This window comes from Phymastichus coffea, unplaced genomic scaffold (assembly GCF_024137745.1).
Source record: "Phymastichus coffea isolate CEN01 unplaced genomic scaffold, Cenicafe_Pcof_1.1 PCOF00025, whole genome shotgun sequence".
NCBI lineage: Eukaryota > Metazoa > Arthropoda > Insecta > Hymenoptera > Eulophidae > Phymastichus > Phymastichus coffea.
This window is the reverse complement of record NW_026706836.1, coordinates 104,778-132,768: the sequence shown is the minus strand read 5'-3', so window position 1 is coordinate 132,768 and position 27,991 is coordinate 104,778. Positions and strand designations below refer to the sequence as shown.

Sequence of the window (27,991 nt, the reverse complement as noted above, 5' to 3'; positions counted from 1 at the left end):
AATCCAATAAAAAGGATTGTTCTTACCCTTTACATCGTAGGGATTGCAACCCCCAGAGGCAAAACCTATATAGTTATATTCACTTTTTTATAATGAATTTTTCAAATTTTTTGTTCTCGAAAAATATTGATATAAACCAAAGATATTGCTATAATAGTGTTTTATGGATAGTTTTTGAGGGTGGTCTTCAGCCCTTACATTTATTTTCCTACAAACTAACAGTGTCATTGTCTAGCCCACTTTTAAACGTTATAGCATATGGAAAATCAACAAAATTGGTGATCGGCAACTAGTCTATAGTATTAATAGGGCTTAGGGGTAGTTCACCCTCGTAATACATAAAAATAAAAAAACGCCGAAACACGTCACTTTTATTTTATCATTTTCTAGATGAAAATTTATTTTTCAATTTTTTATGATAATTTTGTGATTCTGTACATGAAAAACCTACTCAAAAATGTAGTTTTTTCCTTGTACATCGTAGAGATTGCAATCCCCCGAGTTTAAAACTATGCGGTTTTGTTGTTTATTAAATAAGAAATTTTTTCTATTTTGTTCCATCAAAAAAGATTCATTACAACCAAAATTACTGCTGTTTAACTGTTTAGGGCTGACTTTGGAGAGCGGTTTCCACCCCTAGACAGATTTTTCCGCCGACAAAAGGAATACGTGTTTCTTATTTTTTTATAAAGTATAACATATCTCAATTGCAACAAAACTGAAGGCGGACGATTGGGAATGTTCTCTTGTAAAACCATTATGTTGAGTGATTAATGTTAATAAACAAATAGTTTTTCTGCAGTTACTAGGTCCACAGAAAACGGCATGTATACTGTTAGACAATAGTTTACCATAACTTTTTTCATGTTTTTGCGTCTCTACCACCTCATCGAATTTTACGATTTGAAGCATAAGAGGCTGTTTTTTGAAATCCATGTTGTTTACGCGTCACCGGTAACTCGATGAATGAGTTTGTTGGGTATAAAAAGACTGCTTGTGTGGCATTGGTTCTAGTGGTAGAACGCTAGCCTGCCAAGCCAGAGGACGCCGGTACGATTCTCCGATCTCTCTCTTCATTTTTTTCAATTATCGCTTTCTTTTCATTTTCAATGTATCAATTAAATTATCAATGATATTTATAACTTTTTAAAATTCATTCAAATAAATTAGACAGAAAGCACTAGATAAGGTCTCTAGGGCCCTTCTTTAATATAAAATCCTTCTTTAAAAAATATAAATAGTTATAAACATTAATAATAATTTGTAACGGGGGCAGCGCCTTATTCGGCACTGACGTCACCAATTTATTAAGGGGAGAGTAAGAGAGGCACTTTCGCTCTTTAACAATCGGGGAACGAGAGGATAGGTCGAACGAATAAATAATTTTCCTTACTTGGAACATACAACTTAAATCTATTCAGACAAACAAATACAAAATCGGTTATAATAAAGTTTGCATGACGCGCACATGTACAGAACAACTTAAACTAACGCGGGAGGATGAATGGCCCGGCGACTAAATCGCCTTGACCATTTGCCTCCTTACAAAGGAAAGAATACGTCGAAACCTCTCTACCGCATTACGATGAGCGTAGCCGGCAAGTGATCGCCTGGCTACCTATCGTTCCTACGCGGCCGCGCATCACCATGAGAGAGAGAAATATCGGGAGAGAGAGATAACCTGACCTTTGTCCTTGGCGATGAGCCGGCAACGGGGAGTTGACCTGGCCGCTGGCTGGACGTCTTCCTCGGCGTAGCCCGCGGTGAACCCACTGGAAGTCATGCCGTGCACGGTGGCGAGGGCGACACTGAGTGCCCTGCTGCAGGTATTGTCGCCACACGTTGCCTCGTCTCGCCCTGGTCTGGTCATTTCTGCACGTGTACTTCTTCTTCTCTCTTTGCGCTGCTACTTCCAACTTCTCTCCTTAACTTTCTTCCGGGAACTGGATCACGCGACTTGACGCATGGTCAGCGTTCGCGCTCTCGCCGGGCTATCCCACCAAGCCCACTCATTAGGCGGCGTGCGACAAAAGCGCTAATTGGTCGCGCGTCACACGCCGGCCCAAACCTGCATAGTGCGTGCATAGACGCGCACTCTAGCATGCTCGCTAACTTTCTCTCTCTCTCTCTCTCTCTCTCTCTCTCTCTCTCTCTCTCTCTCTCTCTCTCTCTGTCTCTCTCTGTCTCATAGTCGCTGCGCTCTTGCTTCTTCGGGCGCTCTCAACCTTGCTCGGCAATCTTCGGCGGTTGGAAAAATATAAAGGCCAGTGGTTAGGCGCAATAAATATATGCGGCGAACGCTGACCACGTCGCCATGCCGAGCGATAAGAGGGAGAGAGAGAAGGAGGACAGACGAGAAGCAAGCGTACTGCTTGCTCTCGTCACAAATTAACATGAAAGGGTTAGGCCAAAAGATTAGAAGGTTACGGACCTCCCGTAGGGTGGCCTTAAACATACGTATGAGGCTACCGGGACCCCCCCACAAGGTGGCCTGAAACATACATTGCTATACTACTTATCAATGAATATATATAGTGATATGATTATATATATAATGATGATCGCAATTCGATAGCATAATAATGTGTAGTAATAACGTACATTATATGATTAATTTCTACTAATTATAAGAATTTATTTAAACTTATCATAAGTGAGGTAATGCATTTTTTTATGTATCAATTGAGAAGAACAAATATTGGTATATATGGGATAATCTACATATGTACTAATGTTTGTATATCCGTATATTTTTATTAAGTGAAATTGATTTCGTAGTTAAAAGTATTTAATATAACTTTGAGTTTTTCTTATATTGATATTTTCTGTTATAATGGGATTCATCAATTTTGTAAAAAAAAATAGTAAGTTATTGGGCATTTTGCAAATATGCATTCAGTTTGTCGAATTTGGATACTTACTTTGTCGGAAGCTAATCCTACCTTTTGTTGAAACTATAGTTGATGAATGTGACACTTTGAACTCTCCCATCTCAGCCGAATCTTGATGATCAAATTTTTAAAATATATATTTTCTCATTGCTCGTGATGAGAACTATCCAAAAACATCCGAAGTTTTTGAAAAATATTTCGTTATAGGGTTTAAAAATGCAAAAGATCATTTTTTTTTAAATGTCAAAGTTCGACCTTAAATATTAAGGTCAAACATTTGATCTGCATTAACCGGACTATTTGATGCAAGTCACCAGCGAGAGCGCTTTCTCGAGATGGAAAAAGGAGGGGGGGGGGGGGGGGGGGGTCAGAGCTCGAACCCCCACCAGGCCGCGCCCGCCGCCTTTTGGCCGCGTCCATCTTAGTCAGTAGTCCTTTGTGCCTGTACCTGAGCGCTTGTACAAATGTCGATCAGGCCCGAGTGGCAAGCCCCCCAAAAGATTTCGTTCCAGAAGAAGAAATAAAGTGCCATCGCTATTAACCCGTCTTCTTATTTCACTACCAGCAAACACGGACTATTTTTCCTCTATTTCCAATTACATGAGCTTTAAAATGCAGATAGATTCGTGTCGCTATCATTTTTGGATCGCGAAATACTTCATTTTGTCTATTTTTTTGAAATTTAGAATATAGTGTGCCGTCGGATGACTTTTGTCCACCACAGACGAAAATTAGTAAAACTTCAAAGTGTTATATCTCGGCTCCATAATAGCAACCGAAGGGATATGATCTTAGAGGTCTTCTGTAGAGCTTTCGAACAACATGAAATACATATATGATTTTCCTTTTTTTTTGGTTGTGTGACAATTCAAAATCAATTTTTTCCGTTTTTTTCTCTTGAACATAAAAGCGATATATGGGTAATTCTTGGCTATTTCGATTGACTTGTAACCCTTAGGTTACGGATTTTTTTTTAATTTGGCACAATTGTTGTACACATAAAACTGAGATTTTTCCCAAATTTTAGAGACGATACATTAATTATATCAAAAGTTATTAACAATTAAAGAAAAATGATAAAAAATTTTCAAACGGCTATATTTTAAAAACTAATAAAGATATCGAAGTCGGATTTTTTTCAAAATACTTATAATGCCTTAAAATTTCGAAATAATTACAACAATAAACAATAAAAATTTTTTTTCGAAAGTTATTAACTTTTTGTTTAAACAATTGCTAACATCTCCAAAGTATATTTTTTTTTTGAAAAATTCTTGCTCCTACGTATTCCTGAGGATTTTTGCTATCGAAATCAATCATAAAATTCAAGGGCCCGACATATCGGAAAGCGTAGCCCTAATCAAAAGAATATGCCTCGGCGTAAGGATGCGGTAACGCTCCAGCGGACTCACGGTCGAAAGGTACTTTAGCTTTAATCTAAAAAACTAATTAAGATACCGAATCGTATTTTTCCCAAATTACTTATAATACCTTGAACTTTCGAAATAATTACAACAATAAACAATAAAAAATTTTTTTCGAAAGTTATTAACTTTTTGTTTAAACAATTGCTAATATCTCAAAAAGTATATTTTTTTTTTGAAAAATTCTTGCTCCTACGTATTCCTGAGGATTTTTGCTATCGAAATCAATCATAAAATTCAAGGGCCCGACATATCGGAAAGCGTAGCCCTAATCAAAAGAAGATGCCTCGGTGTCCGGTCGCTGTTTGTTTATTGTTGTAATTATTTCGAAAGTTCAAGGTATTATAAGTAATTTGGGAAAAATCCGATTCGGTATCTTTATTAGTTTTTTAGATTAAAGCTAAAGTACCTTTCGACCGTGAGTCTGCTGGAGCGCTACCGCATCCTTACGCTGAGGCGTCTTCTTTTGATTAAGGCTACGCTTTCCGATATGTCGGGCCCTTGAATTTTATGATTAATTTCGATAGCAAAAATCCTCAGGAATACGTAGGAGCAAGAATTTTTCAAAAAAAAATATACTTTTTGAGATATTAGCAAATGTTTAAACAAAAAGTTAATAACTTTCGAAAAAAAATTTTTATTGTTTATTGTTGTAATTATTTCGAAATTTTAAGGCATTATAAGTATTTTGAAAAAAATCCGACTTCGATATCATTATTAGTTTTTAAAATATAGCCGTTTGAAAATTTTTTATTATTTTTCTTTAATTGTTAATAACTTTTGATTGCAACGATTACCGAAAATCGTTAGACTCGCGCGAGGTTAACGAGCGGCTAAGCGAGAGGAGCCGCGTTCGGTTCGCGAGAGAGAGAGAGCGCGTAGGGGCAATGACCGGGAGGGGAGGCTCCGACCGGCAGTATGACTGTGTCACTCAGTCAGTGCGTCGCGCTAACCTGTTCCCGAGCCGAGTTTTGTGTTTGGTGGTGTGCCAATAGCAGCAACAGCAGCAATAGCAGCAGTAGCAGCAACAGCAGCAACAGCAGCAACAGCAGTAGCAGCTATAGCAGCAACAGGAGCAACCGCAGCAGCAACGACAACAACAGCAGTAATTTCGGTGGTGCGGCAAGCAGCGAAGCGGCGTTTTAACGATTTGCTAGTCGGATACGGTTGGCCACCGTATCCTCGTCGTTCTTGCGGTAGGTGCACCTTTTCCCCCTTTTGTTATTATAATTTGCGTGCGATCCCGCGCAGCGAGCGCGAAGGATTTGTTTGTTGCGTGCGAGCGATTAGTTCGCGGAAATCGCGGTTTTCTCTCTCTCTCAATCTGCGTGTTGTCATCCGCGCAAGCGGGCGTCAGTCTCTCGGCCAAACCCTCGTGTAAATAAGTTGCATGAATAAAGTGCATATTAATCGTTACTTTCGAATCAAATAGTCGTTATTTAGTCTTTCCTTTGTCCGGAGGTCGCGTCAGTGTTTATTTACAGTGGATTCGAATTCGCCGGTTGCGTAGCACGAATCGTGCGAATACAGATAGACGCGAAACGACAACTCAGGTTCCAGCGGCGGCCGCACGAGCGCTACTAGCAAGGGGCGACAGCGCCGCCAAGCGGTGAGTTGGGGGAACCCAACTCGGAATAGTAAGGAGACTCTGCGCAGGCGCACTCCGAGGCAAGGTAGGTTACTGTGCTTTGAGCACAGAGATAACAAGGCTTCGTCTAGTCGTAATAAAGGCACTTTCAAGGGATTATCGACTAAGTGACAGCCTGTTACATGGTGCCCAACTAGAATTAGGACTCACACACGAGGGAGTTTGCACGAAAAGAGAGAGCGACGCGCGCGAGAGAGAGACGTTTGCGCGCGTGCGTAATAAGGTGCGAGCGGGTAAAATAACGCGTGGCTCGTTCGGTACGTGCTCTGCGGTAGGGGAAAAACGCCTCTCCGGCCCAATAACACCTGCTTTTGTGAGCCGAGAGCACACTAACCCCAGGGGTCGAAGAGACGTCCGGAGTCGCTCTAACTCGAATAAAAGAGGTGACAAATAGTATTTAGGTTAACTTTTTGCTTTTTTTAAGTGTTTACATACACGTTAAAGTAATTAAGTGGGGGTTAGTCACCGAGCGACAGTACCAGCAGAGCGCGCAATTGGGGTGTGTGTAGGGTTAGATTTACTAACCCGGTGGAGCTAGCAAACAGTTAGCCTCCACCTATAGGCAGGTAGTTGCGAAGTGGAAGTTCGTATTTCCTTAGAGTACGTGATACCTGCACACACCCACAAGCCACGCGTATAGTTGCCTTACAATTAAAGGCGTAATTGCGTAGTTGGCGAGAAAAATCGCAACACCCCGCTCGCGCCTTGGGCCATAGGAGGCGGTAGTGGTCGACTAGGGAAAATTAACCTCAACCGTCACCTGCGCCCCAGCATAAGCGATATGGAGGATACCGCCGACGCGATAACCCGGTGGGCCTCGGAACTGCCGTCGACACAGCTGGACAGATACCTGACGCAACTGGAGTTGCGTACAGACGGTCCTAAGCTGATGCAGCAGTTCGATTATCGTATTGGTTGCTAGGCGAATATATCGACCTAGACTTCCAAGGAGCGGCGTTGGATAGGGAGGCGACACAACGCAGGCGAAGAAGCCGAGAGAAGTGGCTGGAGACCAGGCGACAAGAGTTAGAAGCAGCTGATGCTGAGGATCTTGTCGCCCACCCACTCATGCTGCTATACAGGGATGAGGTGGTAGAGGCGAATCTGACGCGGACTCTCGCGGTCTACGACAACTTAGAAGAGGAGAGTCAGAGCGAGACGGGGGAGCGAGAGCCCGCAGAGGAAGGGGGGACCGGTGAGGTCAAGGGGCCCACGGAGGGGGTCAGTAGTGAGCACAAGGGCTCCACCGGATCGCCGGATAGGCGAAGAGCTCGTCGTTTCGAGAACGCGGAGCTACAACCTCAAGAAGAAGAGGAAGAGCGGTGCGTGACCGAACGACTAAAGGAAGAGATCGAGCGCAACCGGGTCGGGATAAACCGCATATTAGAGATGCTGGAAAGACACGACCAGGTATGCGCACGGTGGAGCGACCAGGTGACCGCTCTACAGGTGGAGGTCCAGCAGTTAAGGAACAGGGACCCCACCAATCGGCGAACGGTCATACCAGAGCGGCCCCGGAGGACCGTGGACTTCCAGTCTACGTATACGTGCCACTACGACCCAAGGGTACCAGGAAGTACCCCGGAACCCCAGCGACCGACCCCTGGCGAACCTCGAGAGATTCCCCAAAGGCAGGTGCCTTCAAGGACGGAACAGTCACCAAGAAGAGGACCAAGAGACGCCGACATGCATGAAGGGCAAGCGATCCCGGAAGGATCCGCCTGGTACGACGCCAATGCGGCGTCGGGGTACTACGCGACTCGGGACGCGGGTAGGATTGTCCGAGGATGGAAGCTGCGATACTCTGGCATGGCTTCAGAGTGCGTAGACACCTTCTTGTCAAGACTGGAGGAACTACGCGCGGGCTCAGGGCTAACGGACGGCGAAATCTTGTGCTCGGTTACAGAGCTCCTCGAAGACGTTGCGAGGACCTGGTACGAGCTTAACAAGTTCAAGTGGAGGAATTACGCCGACTTCGTGGCAGGCGCTCGACGATGGTTTGGGTCAAGTGAGTTGCAGCAACAAAGATTGCTGCAAGAGGCCCAAGCCCGATACCAAGAGAAAGAAGAGCTGGTGCGAGAATATGCCTGCCACCTCCTCTTCATGTTAGCCCAGCTACGCCCGCCGTTACCAGAGCAGAGGCAGTTAGATTTGTTGTATGCAAATCTCCTACCCGCCATCCGGATGCAGCTGCGGAGGAATGCGTTCTCCAACGTGGACGAATTCCATGCCCGGGCGACTGAGATCGAGACCGCCTTGCGAGACGACGAGCGCCCGAGGACCAGGCTGAAACCAACGTCCACGTTGTACCCCGAGCACATGGGGGTGTCAGCTAAGGCACCACCGCCCCGGGCAGGACCCCGAACGGCGGCCATGTCCAACAAGCCTCGGGGTAGGGAACAGCTGCAACCCGAGTCACCGGTTAAAGCCCCGGCCAGGAAACCCGAGGACCGGCCCACAATCGCCGCAACGCAGGCGACAGACCGCTTTGAGGATCTGTCGTCGCAAATTGCGACCCTGCGACGAGATATGGACCGGTACTTTAAGGAGAGGAAGGCTAGCTCTCCCAGGCGGCCGAGGGGTCGGCCGCAAGAAAAGGGGAGGAATAAAACCCCCCCCCCAGGGTCTCTTGGCCAGCGACGAGAGGGTCAGCGGAGGAAAATAGACTACTCCCAACCGATTAAGTGCTCATCTTGTGGCAAACTAGGCTTTACCAGAAGGTACTGCCCGGATTGCAACAAGGGAAACGGGCAGGGAAGCGGAGGACGGAGGTCCCCTCCGCGTCCCCAGTAAAGGTGACCTCTCGTCGCGGGTCGCTGGAACGGGGCAGGGGCCCGCCAGCGACCCCAGGGTTCAGGAAGGTCTCGCCAGGGATATCGGACCCTACGAGACCTGACAGTGCGGTGGCGTTGGAAGCGACAGCGACCGAACAGATGCCTGATCTGGGTAACCGGGCATTTTGTATCCTCGAAGGGTACGGAGGCCGGATTCAGGTGGTGGAGCAGGGGTTTGAATGGGTCGGAGAGGAGACCATCAGACCCAAAAGCTCCAGGAGACCACCTGACGCTCCGGAGGATACGCCGGCGACCCAGACACCTGAGGGTGAGAGCACGTCGATGCGAGTAGCGGCTGCCCAAGGCAAGAAGAGCCGTGAAAGCCTCCCGTCCACAGAGGGGAGAGAGACGGCAAAAGCTCCCCGCAGGTATAGACCCGAGGACGAGACCAGATGGTGGCTTCAGGTGGGGATAGGTGCCTACAAGTTAAGGGCACTCTACGACACCGGGGCCTCATCGACGGTAATGGTTCAACTCGGGCTTAGGTTGGCATCAGACATGGGGCTGGGCCTGGACGTCACGCGAGCGGGAGAAGCGAAGCTCGCCGACGGTCGCCCATGTCCCATCTTGGGTCATGTGATTTTCCCCTTCACGGTAGGGGGAATCACAAAAGACGTAAGGGTCGCTATAACGCCACTGCTGTCTGATGACTGCTACGTTGGCGCGAATTTCGTAAGGGAATTCAGCGCCAACCTGAACCCTGACACGGACCAGCTGTACTTGGCGAAAGCCAAAGTGGCGGTACCGTTGGAAGTGGCAAGCGTCACTGGTACGTCGTGCCTCGCACCCGTAGGCCTGGTAGAAGCCACGGAAGCACAGCGTCAAGAAGTGGCTAGCCTCGTCGACGGATTAATTCCAGACGGAGGCGAGTGTTTAGGCTGTGCTGTGGGGGTCGAGCATGAGATAGATATCGGAGACGCTCGACCTTGTAAACAGAAATACTACCCGGTCTCCGACAGGGTGCGAGACGAAATGCACGCGCTGGTCAAGGCTATGCTGGACAACGACGTCATTGAACCAGCAACCAGCGGGTGGTCAAGTCCAGTGGTGATGGTTAAGAAGGCAGATGGCAAATATCGGTTCTGCGTAAATTACTAGAAGGTAAACGCAGTAACCAAGCCGGACGCCTATCCATTACCCTTCATGAGTGACATCCTGCGAAGGATCAGAGATGCGAAGTTCATCTCGACACTAGATTTGAGTAGCGCGTACCACCAGATACCTCTTAAAAAGGAGTCGCGCCCCATTACGGCGTTCACAGTCCCCGGCCTGGGGCATTTTCAGTTCAAGAGAATGCCCTTCGGATTGTCTTACGCCGGCGCGACCTTCCAGAGGTTGATGGACAGAGTGATTGGCCCGGATTTAGATCCTTTTGCTTTTGCTTACCTCGACGACGTGATTATTATCTCGCCGTCTTTTGAGGAGCATAAGCGACACCTGGGATTGGTTTTACAACGAATCCTGGTTGCGGGCCTCACTGTGAATAAGACCAAAAGCCACTTCTGTAAGTCGGAAGTCAAGTACTTGGGGGTCCTAGTAAACCGTGAAGGGGTAAGGCCAGATCCAGAGAAGATCAAGCCAATCATGGAGTACCCAGTACCACGGACGATCAGACAGGTGAAGCGATTCATGGGGATGATGTCGTGGTATCGTCGCTTCATACCCGACTTCGCAACCATCGCTTAGCCGATAAACCGCCTGACGAAGAAGAGCATCCCGTTTGCTTAGCAGCAGGAACAGGAGCAGGCTTTCGAACGGTTACGAGACGCAATGGTCTCGGCACCGATCTTGCAGTCACCAGACCCCAGCGCGCAGTTCGTGTTACAAACGGACGCGAGCGATAGTGGGATAGGCGCGGTATTAACGCAAGAAGTCGATGGACAGGAGCGCGTAATCGAGTACGCCAGTCGCTCCTTAAACAGTGCGGAAAGGAATTATACAGTCTCCGAACGAGAGTGCCTGGCAGTAGTATGGGCTATCGGGAAGTTCCGGCCTTATGTTGAGGGGCACCACTTCAAAGTCATCACCGATCATAGTTGCCTTAAGTGGCTCCACAGTATGAGGAATCCTACAGGAAGGCTAGCGCGTTGGGCGTTAGCACTACAAGGGCATGTGTTCGATATCGAGTATCGAAAGGGAGACCTCAACGTGGTGCCAGACGCTTTATCTAGGGCCTATGAGGAGGGGGTGGTAGAAGTGGGTGCCATGACTCATCAGCCGGAAACTGCCGATGCCTGGTACCTTCAAAAGTATAGAGAAGTATGCCAGGATCCACATTCTCAACCTACCTGGAAGGTGGTCGGAGGGAGATTGTATCACTACAATCCGACTGAGGAGAGCGAAGGGTCCATCGACAACGAGGAAGCCTGGAAGCTAGTGGTTCCTGCCGAGAAAAGGTATCAGGTACTCGAGGAGGTACACGATGCGCCAGCAGCGGGACACCAGGGGAGAGAACGGACATTCTCCCGGGCTAGGCACCTGTATTTCTGGCCGAAGATGTACGATCAGGTCAGAGAGTACGTGAGGAGTTTCCCGGTATGTCAGCAATGCAAGGCGGAACAAAGCCGCCTTGCGGGCGGATGGGTCGTCGAGAGGTCTCGCGACCCTGGCAGGTGGTGGCCAGTGACATTACTGGCCCTTTCCCAAAGATCTCGAGAGGGTTCGAATATATTTTGGTCTTTTTAGACCTGTTCACTCGGTGGGTGGAGTGTGTACCCGTACGTAAGGCCAATGGAAGGACCATTGTACGGGAATTGCACGAGAGGGTGGTAACCAGGTTTGGGGCGCCAGAGATATTTCTTTCGGACAATGGGACCGAGTTTAAGAATCAAGAGGTTGATGCCTACCTGTCGAGGAACGGCATCCGGCACGCCCTTACCCCAGTTTACCACCCACAGGCAAACCCCACAGAGCGAGTGAACAAAACCCTCAAGGCCATGCTCATATCGTACGTGGAGCGGGACCATAAGAGCTGGGATGAGCACCTGCCAGAGTTCAACTTCGCGTTGAACTCGGCAACTCACAGCGCGACAGGTTACAGCCCGGCCATGCTGGTCTTCGGTAGACAGCCCACTCCTCCCTCGACCTTTAGGAGGGCCCAGGATCAGTTGGCTCGGGAAGCTTCCGAGGGCCAAGAACTGACCGAATGGGGTGAGCACATGCGCCAGTTACCCAATTTATGGGAACGCGCTGGCTCTAAGTCTAGGGAGGAGGCGAACCGTCAGGCGGCCTACTACAACCGGAGGAGACGTCAGGCCGACTTTAGGTTTGGGGACTGGGTGTGGAAGCGGAACTGCATCTTGTCTTCCGCAGCTCAGGGCGTTTCGGCGAAGTTGGCGCCGAAGTCTGCTGGTCCATACGTGATTCAGGAGGTATGTGGGACTAATACCTACCGCCTAGGTAACCAGCAGGAAGAGTTGCCCGAGCTGATCCATGCCAAGGACCTCAAGCCCTATTTCGGTCCATTCTCGGATCAAGACAACGAGGAACCAGGAGGCGGGGACTCGACACCGTTGGAGGAAGAGGAGGGCGTAGGCGACCCGCCAGCGAAGGTCGAGGAATCCAGCGAGGATCCGATATGCGAGCGCGTCGCGATTGCAGCCCCCGCGAACGAGTGTGAGAAACCCGCGGCGGCTCCAAAGGTACCGATCGAGGCGCCGGTTAAGCGAGGCCGGGGTAGGCCGCGCAAAAACCCTGCGTGCGAATCTCAGGCACCAGGTGGGGACGACCTGGATAGCAATGCGGTAAGGGGAAGAGGCAGGCCACGTAGAACCGCTCAGCACGTGCGGAAGGTGGTCCTGCCAGCTACCCCTGCAAATGGGTCATGTTCGCGAGGAGAGCGCAGGGGACCGGGACGTCCTCGTAAGCAATAGCGTCGAGCGTGACACTACGACGATTAGGTTGAGGGCTGAACCTGAGAAATCCCTTAACCCCACTTCTTCTCTTTTACAGATGGAGAGGAAGCTGGTCATAAGTGAAGAGGCCTTCGAGACGGCCACCCAAATGCTGCTCGACCTGAGACTGGGTCCGGACGCCGATCGGCTGATCGGAGATGTCCGCATGTTTTTCTGGGCCCAGGTCGAGGTGGCCGCTCGCGAGGGCCGCTCGCGCCAGCGGGTGGACGACTTCCTCCGGGAAGGAATGAGGGCTCAAACTTCTAAGCCCGTGACCCGGGAAGCGTCCACCCAGACCGACGGCCCGAAGAGGGCCGTCGATCTCAGTCCACGACGGACCAGGGGGTGCAGACCCCAGAGCCGAACAAGCCGGCGACGGCTGACGGCTCCACACAGTGCCCCAGGCCAAGGGAGGCCTGCGGCCAGGGGCAGTGGGTCTGCAACCACCCACGGGTCCCCCAGCAGGTAGGGCTTGAAATCTCCTGGAGGCACGTGAGGTTGGGCCTCCAGGAGCTTGAAAATGCGTGGGAATTCGTCGGGGAACTCCAGCGCCAGGTACACGCACACCTGGGGGAGTTCCTCGACTTCCGCGGCGCCCAAGAGATGCTGGGGGAGTGGACTCCGGTAGTCCGGCGGCAGAGGGCCTATGGTGAGGCCCTCCTGCGCATTGACCGGAGGCAGGAGTCCCCAGAGCCCGCGGGCCCGCCGGCGGTGTTACCACCGACGGCATCAACGAGTAGGGACGCGGCCAGGACTCCGGCCAAGCCCCCGACCAAGACTCAGGCCAAGAGAGTCTCGGGGGCCCCCGGTGCCGGACAGGAGTTCGCTGTCCGCGTGGACGGGTCGGTTTCCGACCCTACCGTGGTGGTGCGTACCCTGGGAGGGCGCACATCCGCCACGGTGGGCGGCGTTACGTTTATCGCCGCCCCGGTCGCCGCAGCCACGCCGCCCCATCCACCAGCAGGGAGCCAGGGCCAGGGGGCGGAGCCCGGCCTCAGCAGAAGACCAGGCAAGGGCTGCTACATCTGTGGCCATCCCGGGATAACCACGACCTCCAAGTGCCCCAACAAGTCGGAGCACTGGCGCTACCAGACACAAGGCGCCAGGGGGCTCCGGCAGGTGACGTGGGGGAGTGGTGGCCCGGGATGGGCAAATAAAGCCATGTATTAAAGAGGATGGATTGTGCTGATTTCTCTCCTTTCCCAATCCTGTCCTTGGGGTCGCGAGTCAATGGGGTAGTTCGATCCGGTAGTTCGAAGCTAGGAGGGGGCTGCAACGATTACCGAAAATCGTTAGACTCGCGCGAGGTTAACGAGCGGCTAAGCGAGAGGAGCCGCGTTCGGTTCACGAGAGAGAGAGAGCGCGTAGGGGCAATGACCAGGAGGGGAGGCTCCGACCGGCAGTATGACTGTGTCACTCAGTCAGTGCGTCGCGCTAACCTGTTCCCGAGCCGAGTTTTGTGTTTGGTGGTGTGCCAATAGCAGCAACAGCAGCAATAGCAGCATTAGCAGCAACAGCAGCAACAGTAGCAACAGCAGTAGCAGCTATAGCAGCAACAGGAGCAACCGCAGCAGCAACGAGAACAACAGCAGTAATTTCGGTGGTGCGGCAAGCAGCGAAGCGGCGTTTTAACGATTTGCTAGTCAGATACGGTTGGCCACCGTATCCTCGTCGTTCTTGCGGTAGGTGCACCTTTTCCCCCTTTTGTTATTATAATTTGCGTGCGATCCCGCGCAGCGAGCGCGAAGGATTTGTTTGTTGCGTGCGAGCGATTAGTTCGCGGAAATCGCGGTTTTCTCTCTCTCTCAATCTGCGTGTTGTCATCCGCGCAAGCGGGCGTCAGTCTCTCGGCCAAACCCTCGTGTAAATAAGTTGCATGAATAAAGTGCATATTAACCGTTACTTTCGAATCAAATAGTCGTTATTTAGTCTTTCCTTTGTCCGGAGGTCGCGTCAGTGTTTATTTACAGTGGATTCGAATTCGCCGGTTGCGTAGCACGAATCGTGCGAATACCGATAGACGCGAAACGACAACTTAGGTTCCAGCGGCGGCCGCACGAGCGCTACTAGCAAGGGGCGACAGCGCCGCCAAGCGGTGAGTTGGGTGAACCCAACTCGGAATAGTAAGGAAACTCTGCGCAGGCGCACTCCGAGGCAAGGTAGGTTACTGTGCTTTGAGCACAGAGATAACAAGGCTTCGTCTAGTCGTAATAAATGCACTTTCAAGGGATTATCGACTAAGTGACAGCCTGTTACATGATATAATTATTGTATCGTCTCCAAAATTTGGGAAAAATCTCAGTTTTATGTGTACAACAATTGTGCCAAATTAAAAAAAAATCCGTAACCTAAGGGTTATAAGTCAATCGAAATAGCCAAGAATTACCTATATATTTTTGTGGGAAGTTATCGGACAAGGAAACTAGATATATCATTCCAAAGTTCGTTTGAAAAGTTACAAAATCCATATGCGAGAAAATTATATAAACTTATTATTATTATTATATATTTATTATTATATAACTTATTATTATATAACTTGTTTTTTGCGAGCTACATATCGTTTTACAAAAAACTGATCTTTTTGTTGAATTCGTTGTATCTCTGAAAGTAGTGAATATAAAAAAAATTGAATAGAAAATAATATTAGATTTTTCAAGGTCCAACTACTTATTAACTTGAAATATACAAAATGAACATTTTTTTTATTTTTTAATAATTTGTTGATGCAAATATATATGTTTAATTTATTATACATTAAACACACATTAACATATTGTTACGTTCTGATAGATAAATTTTTTATTGAGAACATCAGCAATGAATTAAAACCTAGATAGTAGGTTAAACATTCAACGTCATTTCTATTTTGCGAAATACAAAATTCTCGAATCACCAATACTTGACCAAACTCAGCAAAATTTATCTAGGTCAAAAAAATGAACGTACTACCTACAGCGTGATTTTCAGCAGTTGATTCGCGACGCGCGACGCGTGACAGCTGAATAAATACTAAATAACTCACTATTTATACTTTGTTATCTAATTTCGAATAAATAAATAGTTGTCTGAATAACGAATTTCGAGTGTTCACGTATCCTTATTTATTCATCACGATTTACATGTTCTCGAGATAGTGGTAAGTAGACAATTAACCCAACCTACAGATAATAACTCAACCAAGGTAAGTCCTGTTTCTCAAATAACCTAATTAGCCATACTGTATAATATAACATCATTCATTCATAAATTTAAATGTCACGTCTATGGAGACGCGACATAACATGTAGTTCCGGTACAAAAAAATAGAGTGTTTGCTTTGCGGGAAATAACACTTTACTGATAAAGACAAAAAATTCACGCGACTTCAAATAAAAAATAAATCAAAGTTAAGGAATGATTTAGTTACACCGAGTACGTCCGTTGTAGATCCTTTCAAAAGATCAAACAAACTTACGCGTTGCCGTACTAAAGGTGGTAGTGAAAATAATACGAAAAAAATCGTGAATAATTTGGTAAAAGCTAACAAAGATACGATGCAAGAAATGTAGTTGATCGACACGTCGGACACTGACACTTTTGAGACTTTACAAAAGACATTAACATTAAATTAGATTGTTAGATTTTGACGTTACTTTTGATTATTCATCTAACAATAACAAGTATACGGTGTAACGGGGTAAGACCGTTTAATTAATTAAATCGCGCAATCACGCTAAAGGGACGCGCGTAAATAATTATGCTCAGTTCACGAAACGGAGAGCATGTATAGAAAGTCGCCAGTCAACCAGTAATTCGTCTTATCGAGAAAGGTGTAAATAACCTGTTAAAATATATGAATTAATATTTTAAGAGTATAAGATGTATGTAGTAGCGCACGCGCAAAAGCGCTTAAGTACGCAGCGAGATGTATCTGTACATAACTATAAGTACAGTCGTAAGAGAGCGTTTGCTTGAGGCAGACCGTGTCTCTAACTATGAGACCAACCTTGTACATATTGCATGACATTACATTTTATTTTAAAACAAACTCAATAGTTTTAACTTATCCCAGTCATTTTTAACATGGTAGCAGAGCGTGGTTAATAGTGTGATCGATTAAAAGTGAGGTTGATTCAGTGTATGGTTGACATAGTTAATGAAGAAGATAGGAATGAATGTTGTCTGAAATTTGTTTTTAAAGTTGAAAAATAAGTGAATGATCAAGAAGATGCAAGTGAATACGATTGTGAATTTTGCCGTCATGCGGTGCTTGGCAGGAACACATGGAAATTTGAGGATATACGACTAAATGAGTAGAAACAAGATAATATAGTACTCAACGTAATGAAACACCGAGGATATTGATAAGTATACTGTAAATATCAAGGTAATAAATCCTTTTATCGGAGAATGAAGTCGTTTGAAACAATAATAAACAATTAGAAACAAAAATTAAATTGAAACATTGAAACTTAAAAACAGATCAACAAGAAGTAATAAATATTTTATTAGATATATAAAGATATATAAAGATAGATACACGTGCATGAACGAGAACGTTGAGTAAAGTTGTGAAAAATTGTGTTTGAAAGTTGTAAAGTATAGAATGGCTTCTGATACGGATATGAAAATTCCTATCTTTGATGGCAAAGATTACAACCTTTGGAAAAAAAGATTATTACTTTTACTGAAATTTAGAACGTGTGATGAGGTGGTCACACACGAAAAACAATTGAAAGATACTGATTGGGAAAAGCAGAATTGTAAAGCTATGAACTTAATATATTCAAGTATTTCAAATGATCAATTAGAATTTGTATGTGATGAAAATGCAGCAATTGATATATTGAATAAGTTTGATGAAATCTACTTAAAAAAATCAACTTCTTTACAAATAGTTTTGAGAAATAGACTGGATAAATTAAAACTGAAAGATTTTGAAAATGCCGATAGTTTCTTTAGTGAATTTGAGAAATTAATTAATGAATTGAAAAGTGCTGGAGCAGATATAAAAGAACAAGAAAAATTAGATTATATATTAAAAACTCTACCTGATTCACTCGCATACATTGGAGACTTAGTCGATACTTTACAAGATAAAGATAAAAATTGCAGTTATATAAAAAACAAAATTAAAATGTATGAAATTCAACATAGCCAAGATAATAATAAAAAGTCAAATTTATTTAAAGTCGAAAAGAAAGATATTGAATGCTTCATTTGCCACAAAAAAGGGCATACAAAAAAGGATTGTAAAACTAATGCTTTTCCGAATTTCCGAGCAAGTTGGCGAGGAGGTGCTATAACCCGAGGCAGCTGGCGAGGCAACAACTCTCGTGGAAGCGGTCAAAGGGGCAGCTACAATCAAGAAGAAAATTACCAAAACAACAACTACAGAGGTTATACTAATAACAACAATAGAGGCTACGGCAACTACAGAGGCTACAGCAATAACAGAGGATATAATAACAACAACAATCGAGGTTACGGTCAACGAGGAGGTCACCGAGAGTGCAACAATCAACGAAGTTTTCAACAAGAAGGTCAACACGACGCACGCTATAGTTATAATAATAGGTATTACGATAATACACCACAGACGTTTTATTTGCATGCAAATATTGATGTTAAAAATTTTAATAGTAGAGTAAATTCCATAAATCAGAGTCAAAGTACTCAAATAAATTGGATCTTAGATAGTGGTTGTACAGACCATATAATAAACGATGATTCTTATTTCTCAAATTTTAAAAGATTAGAAAAACCAATTTATGTAACTATTGCAGATGGTAGAAAAATAAAGTGCGAAAAAGTTGGAAATATTATAACATCATTTTATCAAAAAAGTTTTAAAACAGAAATAATTATGAAAAATGTTTTTTATGTAAAAGAATTGGATAGAAATCTAATAAGTCTAGCTAGAATTACAAATAATAACAATTTTAAAATCTTATCTCAAGGAAATCGATCTGAAATTTACGATAGAAACAATAATATAATTTGTACTGCGTATAACGAAAATGGTCTATATAAAATTTCGTCATATGTTGATAAAAGAAATATTAGCGTAAATAATTCTGGAATAATAAGTCAAAAAGAAAAATTACATAGGATTCTTGGCCATGTAAATTTTAATTATTTAGAAAAACTTTGCAAATATGAATTAATCGAAGGACTTCCAAAAAACTTAGAAAAAGAATATATGAAATGTGGAATTTGTATCAAAAACAAAATGCATAATTTAAGGTTTTTGAAAACAATAGAACAAAAGCAACAGAAATCCTTCAATTAGTTCATACTGACTTAAATGGCCCACACAGAAATACCGGGTACGAAGGTTCAAAATATTTTCTCACATTTATTGACGACATTAGCAAATGTACATTGATTTTTCCAATTCAAAATAAAACTGAAGTATATCAATGTTTTCTTGAATACATAAATTTAGTAGAAAATTTAACAGGTAAAAAGATTAAAAAATTGAGGTGCGATAATGGTAAAGAATACATAAATAACAATGTTTTTAACTTAATCAGAGATAAAGGTATATATCTTGAACCTTGCCCACCGTATGTTCATCCACTAAATGGAACAGCGGAGAGATACAATAGAACGGTCATGGATACCGCTAGATGTTTATTATCGGAAGCAAAATTAAATATTAGATACTGGCCTGAAGCAGTAAAAACTGCAGCGTATTTGAAAAATCGTTCAATTGCGAATACACTTCTTAATAAGACACCTTACGAGATATTTTTTGGAAAAAGACCGAGTATGAAGTATTTAAGAATTTTTGGTAGTAAAATCTTTGTAAAAACTCCGGAAGAAAAAAGACATTCAAAATGGGACAGAAAAGCTGATATGGGAATTTTAGTTGGTTATGATAACGTAGGTTATAGAGTTTTAATGAATGGTAGAATTATAATTGCTAGACACGTAGAAGTAGTTGAAGATGATGTGAAATGGATAGGAATAGATACTGATAATGAGAGTGAAAGTGAATCTGAAACGAGTTATGAGAGTATGAGTGATGATGAAGTATTTTATGATAATGAGAAAATTAAGAAAGAAAACAAATTTAATAAAAGAAAAAAATCTAGCCCAAATACAAGTGGAAATGATAATGAAAAGGAAAACTTAAAGTTTGAAAAGAGAGAGTCCACGCGAGAGAAAAGAAAACCTAATTGGTACGGTCAACCAGTGACAAGTTTTATTTATGTAAACACTGTTAGTGCTGATTCACCTAAGACTTATAATGACGCAGTAAATTGTAATGATTCTGCTTTGTGGAATGATGCTATGGCAAAAGAAATCCAAAGTATAGAAAAAAATAAAACTTGGACAAAAGTTGACAAACCAATAGATAAGAAAATTTTAGATTTAAGATGGGTTTACACAAATAAATCTGATGGTAGAAAAAAAGCGAGACTTGTGGTACGTGGATATCAACAAGATCAAATAATTGAAGACATATATTCACCAGTAGCTAGACTGCAAACTTTAAAATTACTTTTAGCTTACTGTAACCAAAATGAATTTTATATCGAACAAATGGATGTTGAAACAGCGTTTTTGAATGGAAAAGTTAAATCTGAAATTTATGTGAAAATACCACAAGGTTATGAAAATGTTAATGAGAATTCTGATAAAGTTTTAAAGTTAGAAAAAGCTTTGTATGGCTTAAGAGAAAGTCCTAGAGCTTGGTACGAATGTTTTGATAATTTTATTAATAGTATGAATTTCAAAACAAGCGAAAGCGACTATTGTTTATATTATAAAACTGAGAATGGAAAAAAAATTTATATATTATTATTTGTTGATGATTTGCTAGTTTGTTCAAAAAATCAAACTGTCATTGATAAAATTAAAAAGAAATTAATGAAAAGATTTGCTATGAAAGATCTAGGTAAAATAAAAACGTATTTAGGAATTAATGTTAAATATGATCTTGAAAAAGGAAAATTGAGCCTTGATCAAACTGATTATATAAACTCATTAGGAAATGTCTATAATTTAGAAAATACTAAACTGTACTTAACACCCATGGAGGAAAGGTTACATATACCTCCAGCACAATCAGCATGTAATGAAATCAAATATAGAAATTTAATTGGAGCACTTTTGTATATCAGTACATGTACTCGACCAGATATAAGCTATAGTGTAAATTATTTGAGTAGGTTTCAAAATTGTAATGATAAAACTCATTATAAATATGCTTTAAGAGTACTGAAATATTTGTATTTAACCAGAGAAAAAAAATTGAATTTTATAAGAAAATCAAATAATAAAAATATTATAGATTGTTACGTTGATGCTGATTGGGCAGGTGACAAAAATAATAGACAGTCTACGACAGGTTTTGTTATACGTTATTATGGGAATACGATTTTTTGGAAAGCAAAGAAACAAAGTAGTGTAGCTAAATCCTTTACAGCAGCAGAATATGTGGCTTTATCGGATGCTGTTAGTGAGATAAAAGTAATTAAAAATTTATTAAAAGATTTAGACGTAAATATTATTAAGCCTATAAAGATCTATGAAGATAATTCTGGTGCAATTGCTATTGCCAAATATGGAAATCTCACAAAGAAATCTAAATACATAGAAACACATTTTCATTTTATTAACGAAAGCTACGTAAGGAATGAAATTGATATTGTGAAAGTTGAGAGCGAAAAGAATATTGCGGATATATTTACAAAAGCACTAGGTAAAAATAAGTTCGAAATGTTCAGGAAAGATTTAAATATTGTATAATGAATTGTAAGAGAAACAATGTAAGATTTTTTTGAAACCTGTGAATATTTTTTTGAAAATGTTTACTGTTAAGAAATATAAATTCAAGGAGGTGTGTTAAAATATATGAATTAATATTTCAAGAGTATAAGATGTATGTAGTAGCGCACGCGCAAAAGCGCTTAAGTACGCAGCGAGATGTATCTGTACATAACTATAAGTACAGTCGTAAGAGAGCGTTTGCTTGAGGCAGACCGTGTCTCTAACTATGAGACCAACCTTGTACATATTGCATGATATTACATTTTATTTTAAAACAAACTCAATAGTTTTAACTTATCCCAGTCATTTTTAACATAACCTATATTCAATCGGGAGTGAGTAGAAGCTATGAGGTAAATGCGGATCGAAAAGCACTTGTTAGTAATATGAATGGTATCCTTTATTATTCCTCAAAATTCACAAAAGGTCGGCCCGCGCGTTTGTTTACATGAACGCTCGCTCGTCGATAACACGCTTTGCCGGTACGCTCGCTGCTCTTTGTTGTTAGAGCCGTTACATGCACGCATCGAATGTTAGAATCAAATTATTATTCATATGATTGCGATCGCGAAATTAAGCTGGCCAGCTTACCTTATGTTTGCAGGCGATCGGAGAAAAACAGCGATAACTCGCACAGCACGGAACAGTTTTCATATTGTTTGGCTTTACTCGCGGGTCGCGAATGCGCGCACGGAGTGGTTTCGCCCTCGATGGCGAAACCTCACACACACACACACTGCTTGGCCTTAAGCTGGTGGTTGGATGGCTCCTTGGAGGCGGCTGTCACGGCTATCTGGCACTCTCGGTTATTGCTGAGCTGGCGTACAGTTGACAAGGGCACGTGAATCGGCAGATGCGATAGCGAAAGCGGGCGGATACGACAATGGTCTATGCTTCACTGGTTCAAATTCTGTCGCGCGCGTTCCGTCTGCTTGCGTGCCGAATTCCTTCGTTACCTATTTCGTCCCCCCGGGAGGTGCTGCCCTCACAGACAGCAATTAAGTTAAATAATCAGCGCTAATTTGACGTTTACCGTCACAGCCCCCTTCCAATCTGGACCTATAAGGTCCTCGACGATAATTCCATTAGCGCTGTCCCTTCCGAGGAGGAAAAGAGAGAGGATAATAAAGGATTATAGTCCACGTGATGTTCACTCCCATCTTTATTCGCCGGGTAGTATAACGGTGGCCCTGCCCACTGGGGCAGGGGAAGATCACCTGGCTGGTCTCCCGGGTAATTCTGCGCCCTGGTCATCCAATGGATGATGTCGGGGCCTTCAGCGGGATAGATCCCGCTGGGGGTCCGGGTAGCGGCGTGGTATCGCCGTGCGCGATACCAGGAGTCGTCGACGGTATCGCGGTAGGGTCCGCCGTCGGGAGTTCTTCGATGAGCACGGATGACGAGCTCTCGTGAGCTCGCACCCGTGCTTGCTCCACCTCTTCTCTTCGGGCACTTATAGGGGTGCAAGGCGGCATGTACCACCCCTTCAACGGCGGGACCCATGTCCAGGTCGATGAGGGCGGCTGCCGCTTGCTCGAATTGTTCGAGCTTGATCCGCATCCTGTAATTATCCAGCAAGTTAGTATCCTGAATAGTTTTGGATATCGAAGGTGGGCGCCTGTTCGGCTTCCCAGGGCCTTCGTCGCCGGAGTCGAAGGTGGGGTCCTTGGCGTCGGTCTCCCAGGTTCTTCGTTCGCCGTGTATCATGCATCCACGGTTGTCGCTTTCGGTGGTCTGCCCCTCTTCCTCTTCCCGATGATGGGAGGAGGGGCTCGTGTTGTTTGTCGATGTTGTGTAGTGTGTGTAGTTCGCGCGGACTTACGAGGTCTTCCTCGTGGGCGCTTCGTCGGGTTAGTAGGAGAGATATCTAGTGGGACTTGGCTGGGGGGATTACGGCGAGTACGGCGAGGTGATTTCGGAGTTGTCGCGTCGTCAATTCGGAGTGTATTATCTGAAGTGTCGGCGCTCTCGTTTCCGTGTATCGGTGTGTCGCTCGCGTTGGGCGGGACGCTCATCGCCTCGGTTCCCTCGGCGGTAGTGGTCTCGTCGTCGTCTCGTGTTCGGGTCCCATTTTCCGGTATATCGTCGTCTCGTCCATAATAGGGTTTGAGGTCCTTAGCGTGTATTAGCTCCGTGACCTCCTCCTGCTGGTTGGCGAGGCGATATGAGTTGGCACCGAGTACCTTCGTGACGATAAAGGGGCCGATGAATTTGGGTGCTAGTTTCGCGGAAATGCCCTGCGCCGCGCAGGACAGTATGCGATTCTTTTTCCACACCCAATCACCTTCTTTAAACCTGTGGTCCCTGTGCTTGGCAATGTAGTATTTGGACTGCCTCAGGGACTCATCCGAGGCGCTCTCGTGAGCTTGCTGAATGGCGGAACGGCTATTCTGCATGTGCTCGTTCCATTGCCCGATTCGAAGCAAACTCTCCTCTTGCTCGGCGAGCTCGTCCATCCGTTTCCGGAGAGTATTTGGGGCTCCCGGTTGTCTGCCGTAATTGAGCATGGCCGGACTAACCCCGGTAGAACTATGGACGGCCGTATTCAACGCGAACATGAGTTCGGGTAGCGCTCGGTCCCATTCCCTATGATTCCCCTGCAGATACGACGTTATCATCGTCTTCAAGGTGCGGTTAACCTTTTCCGTAGGGTTAGCCTGCGGGGTATAGGTTGGGGTGAAGGTCCGTTTTATCTCCTGATCTCTCAGGTACCCGTCCACCAACTGATTACGGAACTCGGTGCCGTTTTCGGACAAGAAGATCTTTAGCGTGCCGAAACGTAGGATTATTCGTTCCCGAAGTTCCTTCACGATCGTCTTGCCGTTAGCACTACGTATGGGTATACATTCGACCCATCGTGTGAATACGTCGATGAATACCAGGACGTATTCGTGCCCTCGTGGGCTCTTCGGAAAGGGTCCGGTGATGTCGCCCGCGACCACTTGCCAAGGCATAGACCATGTTCGGTCCTGCATGAGCCCGCGCGGTGGTCGCTACTCGACCTTGCACTGTTGGCAGACCTGGCACTTTTGGACGTATTCCTTCACATCCGTGTACATTCCCGGCCAGTAATAGGACTGGGCGACACGGGCGAAGGTCTTCTCACGTCCCAAGTGTCCTGCCGTCTCTAGGTCATGATTTTCGAACAACACCGCTTTGCGTTCTTCCGGGGGCACGACGAGTTTCCATTCGTCACCATATCCGTCTCCTCCTTGATAATCGTAATTCGGCTTTCGGTGATAAATCACCCGGTCGACAACCTTCCAATTCGGGTATTGTTCTGGTTGGCTCTCGAGGCGTCGGAATTGATCCGTATACCAGGCGCTGTCCCTTGGCTTCGGCTGGTCTATTGCGCCAACCTCTGCCTTCGTGGGCTCGAAAGCGCGTGATAAGGCGTCGGGCAACACATTGTCTGCCCCCTTTCGATACTCGATCTCGAAAGTATGGTCTTGAAGTTGTAAGGCCCATCGGGCGAGACGTCCAATTGGATTCTTCAGGTTGTATAGCCATTTCAGGCTATTGTGATCAGTTACCACCCTGAACGGGTACGCTTCTATATATGGGCGAAACTTTTGGATAGCCCACACGACCGCCAAGCATTCGCGCTCCGTAGCTGAGTAGTTTTGCTCAGCCGGATTAAGGACTCTGCTAGCGTACTCTATGATTCGGTCGCCGTCTCCTGCTTTTTGTATCAGGACGGCCCCGATTCCGGTAGCGCTAGCATCTGTCTCCAGCACGTATTGCCCATCGGGTTCCGGTAATCCCAGGCATGGTGCGGACATCATGAGTGCCTTAATTTTGGCGAAGGCTTGTTCCTGTTCCTCTCCCCACACGTATTCGCTCTTTTTTCCTGTTAACCTCGTTAACGGTTGAGCGTGTGTGGCGAAGTCGGTCAAGAATCTGCGGTACCATGAAGCAACCCCCAGGAAGGTGCGCAGCTGTCGCACGTTTCCTGGCCGTGGGTACTCCATGATAGAGCGCACCTTTTCAGGATCTGGCCTGATCCCCTAGCGGTTGTTCAGCAGGCCGAGGTATTTGCCTTCAGACTTGCAAAAGACGCTTTTCTCTCGATTAATCGAGAGGCCAGCTTCGCACACCCTGTCCAATACGGTTTTTAGATGTCGTAGGTGATCCTCGAAACTGGACGATACCACTATGATATCGTCCAAATAGGCGAAGGCGAATTCGCCTAATTCGGGGCCGATCACACTATCGATCAACCACTGGAAGGTGGCACCGGCGTACGAGAGACCGAACGGCATTCGTACGAACTGGTAATGTCCCAGCCCGGGTACGGTAAAGGCCGTAATCGGCCGAGATTCGATCTTGAGTGGGATCTGGTGATACGCGCTACTGAGGTCGAGCGTGGATATATAGCGCGCGTTTCGCAAACGCCTTAATATATCTTCCATAAACGGCAAGGGATACGCATTCGGCTCGGTGACTTTGTTGACCTTTCTGAAGTCAATACAAAATCTGTACGAGCCGTCCTTCTTGCGTATCATGACCACTGGGCTCGACCAGCCACTGATAGCTGGTTCGATTACCCCTTGGGTCAACATTTCCCTTACCAGTCTATGCATTTCCTGCTCGACCTTGTGCGATACCGGGTAGTAACGCTGTTTAATTGGCTTCGTATCACCGACCCGAATCTCGTGCTCGATGCCTGCCGCATATCCCAAGCCCGTCGGGGCTCGGGATAGGGCCTCGTCGATGGTCTTCTGCAGCATGGTCTGTTGTGTAGCCGTAACCTCGGCTAGTCCGATTGTGGCTAATCTCGGACCAGCCTCCAAGCTAGCTACTTCTAGCTCCATTTTGGCCTGCGATCCCTTGAACAGCAACGTGTTATCGTCTGGATCAAGTACCGCTCTGAACAACCTGATGAAGTTCACTCCTAAAATACATTCTTCGACGAGGGTAGGGAGGATGGCTACTCTCGTCGGCATCGTCAACCCTCCCACGGTGAATAGTAGCATGGCGTGACCGACGATCGTTAACTTACGACCGTCTGGTAATCCTGCCGTTCCCGCGTGGGTGGTGTCCAATCTGACGCCCAGCACAGACGCTATTTGCAGAACATTACTACCCATGGCTGTGGTGGAAGCTCCCGGATCATAGAGGGCCCGTATTTGAAAGTCCCCTATCTTCACCGGTAGCCACCAACGCGTCTCCTGTTCCGGGGAATATCGGGAAACAGCTTCGACGGCTCCACAGCTTTGCTCTTTATTCGTTATAGCGCTAACCATTGTGCTCTTGCGTGACGAGTGACGTTACTTGTCGTCCGAGCTCCTTTGGTTCGGACGATCGGAGTTCCCATGGGGTTCTTCTTCGACGGTTTATCTGCCTTAGCCCGTGCCCCCGAGGGCGTGTGCGATCCATACGTCACCGCCACGGCTGGTCTAGGGTCTCTGGCTTTACCAGCGTCGTAACGCTTCTTCTCCAAGCGCACTCTTCCGCCACGCTTATCTTTGGCGTCAGCAAGGGAGTTCTCGTTCTCGACGCCCAACACGCTCGCTTCTAATGGCGTGGGCGGTGTTGGCGGAGGCTGCGAGATCTCTTTGACGGGGTTTGGGTTACTGGATGAAGGAGTGGGATCAACTCCACCTATCCACTCCTTTGCTCGTTTCCCTTATTGCACTGGGGACAGAACTTCCTATAGTAACCCAGTAGGCCGCACTCGGCACATTTGATCGGCCCTGAGAACTCTCTTCCTCGTTTACGGGGAGTCTCCGGCCTTTTAATTCGGTCCTCGGAAGTCAAGCTTTTGTCGACGCGGTTATTCTTCATTTCCGCCGTCATTTCCTTGATGGACAACAGCAATTGGTTAAACACGTCGATGGGCAGAACCTTTTTCTCACCATCGACGGCTTCCAAACTCGGATTAGGTGTCGCCCCCGAGGGCGTCGGTGTATAGACGACCTGGTGCGTCACCTTTTCGAGTACTTTTTCCATGCGGTCCAATCTATCGCTGACTTCCGGTTTGTCACCGGACATTGATGCCACTTTCCCTTTACGACCCTTGCTCGCGTCGGTGCGGGGGTGATACGCCATCTCAGGATAGAAAGTCGACTGAGGGTCCGGTATCGTCCGCTCCATCCTCCGCTAATGCAAGTTGTTCTGGGCCGTCGTGGCCAGGTCGTTTAGGGTTCGTACGGAGTCCACTTCTGATCTCCGTATTTGGCTTTGGATTTCCGGCAGAAGGTTGGCATGTAGCAGGTCCAGCTGGCTCTCGTGCGTCATTCTGGGGTTTAGCCGGCTCATTAGGCCCATCAAGTTCGTCTGGGCCCTGGTATCGGCCTTGGACCTCTTTGGTTAGACGCTGCTGTTGTTGCCTGCTGGTCCCAAACCATGCTCTGACGTCTGCCTCGAAATCCGCGTAGGAGAACCATTCATTCCGCATCGCTTCGAACCAGACGAGGGCAGGACCGGCGAGTAGCTCGGGTACGGCCGTGAGCATCTCGTCTTCGGTAAGTCCAGCGCTGCTCCTCGAGTTGTCTAACCTTGATAAGAAGGTGTTGATGCTCGCGTTGCCTTCTCC

The 27,991-nt window shown here is 46.0% G+C and overlaps 1 protein-coding gene and 1 long non-coding RNA gene across 3 annotated transcripts in view; one reads left to right on the top strand and one right to left on the bottom strand.

The window, feature by feature from the left end:
- Positions 1-27,991, bottom strand: part of LOC131675548 (uncharacterized) — a 388,279-nt gene that overhangs the window by 269,037 nt on the left and 91,251 nt on the right. The gene's annotated exons all lie outside the window — the stretch shown is intronic.
- LOC131675545 (uncharacterized) lies at positions 16,644-18,272 on the top strand. Of its 2 annotated transcripts, none has more exons than XR_009303072.1 (3): positions 16,644-16,794; positions 16,874-17,047; positions 17,959-18,272. It is a non-coding gene; the product is annotated as an uncharacterized LOC131675545 (long non-coding RNA). The 2 variants fall into 2 exon arrangements; XR_009303073.1 differs by having other exon boundaries at positions 16,874-17,059.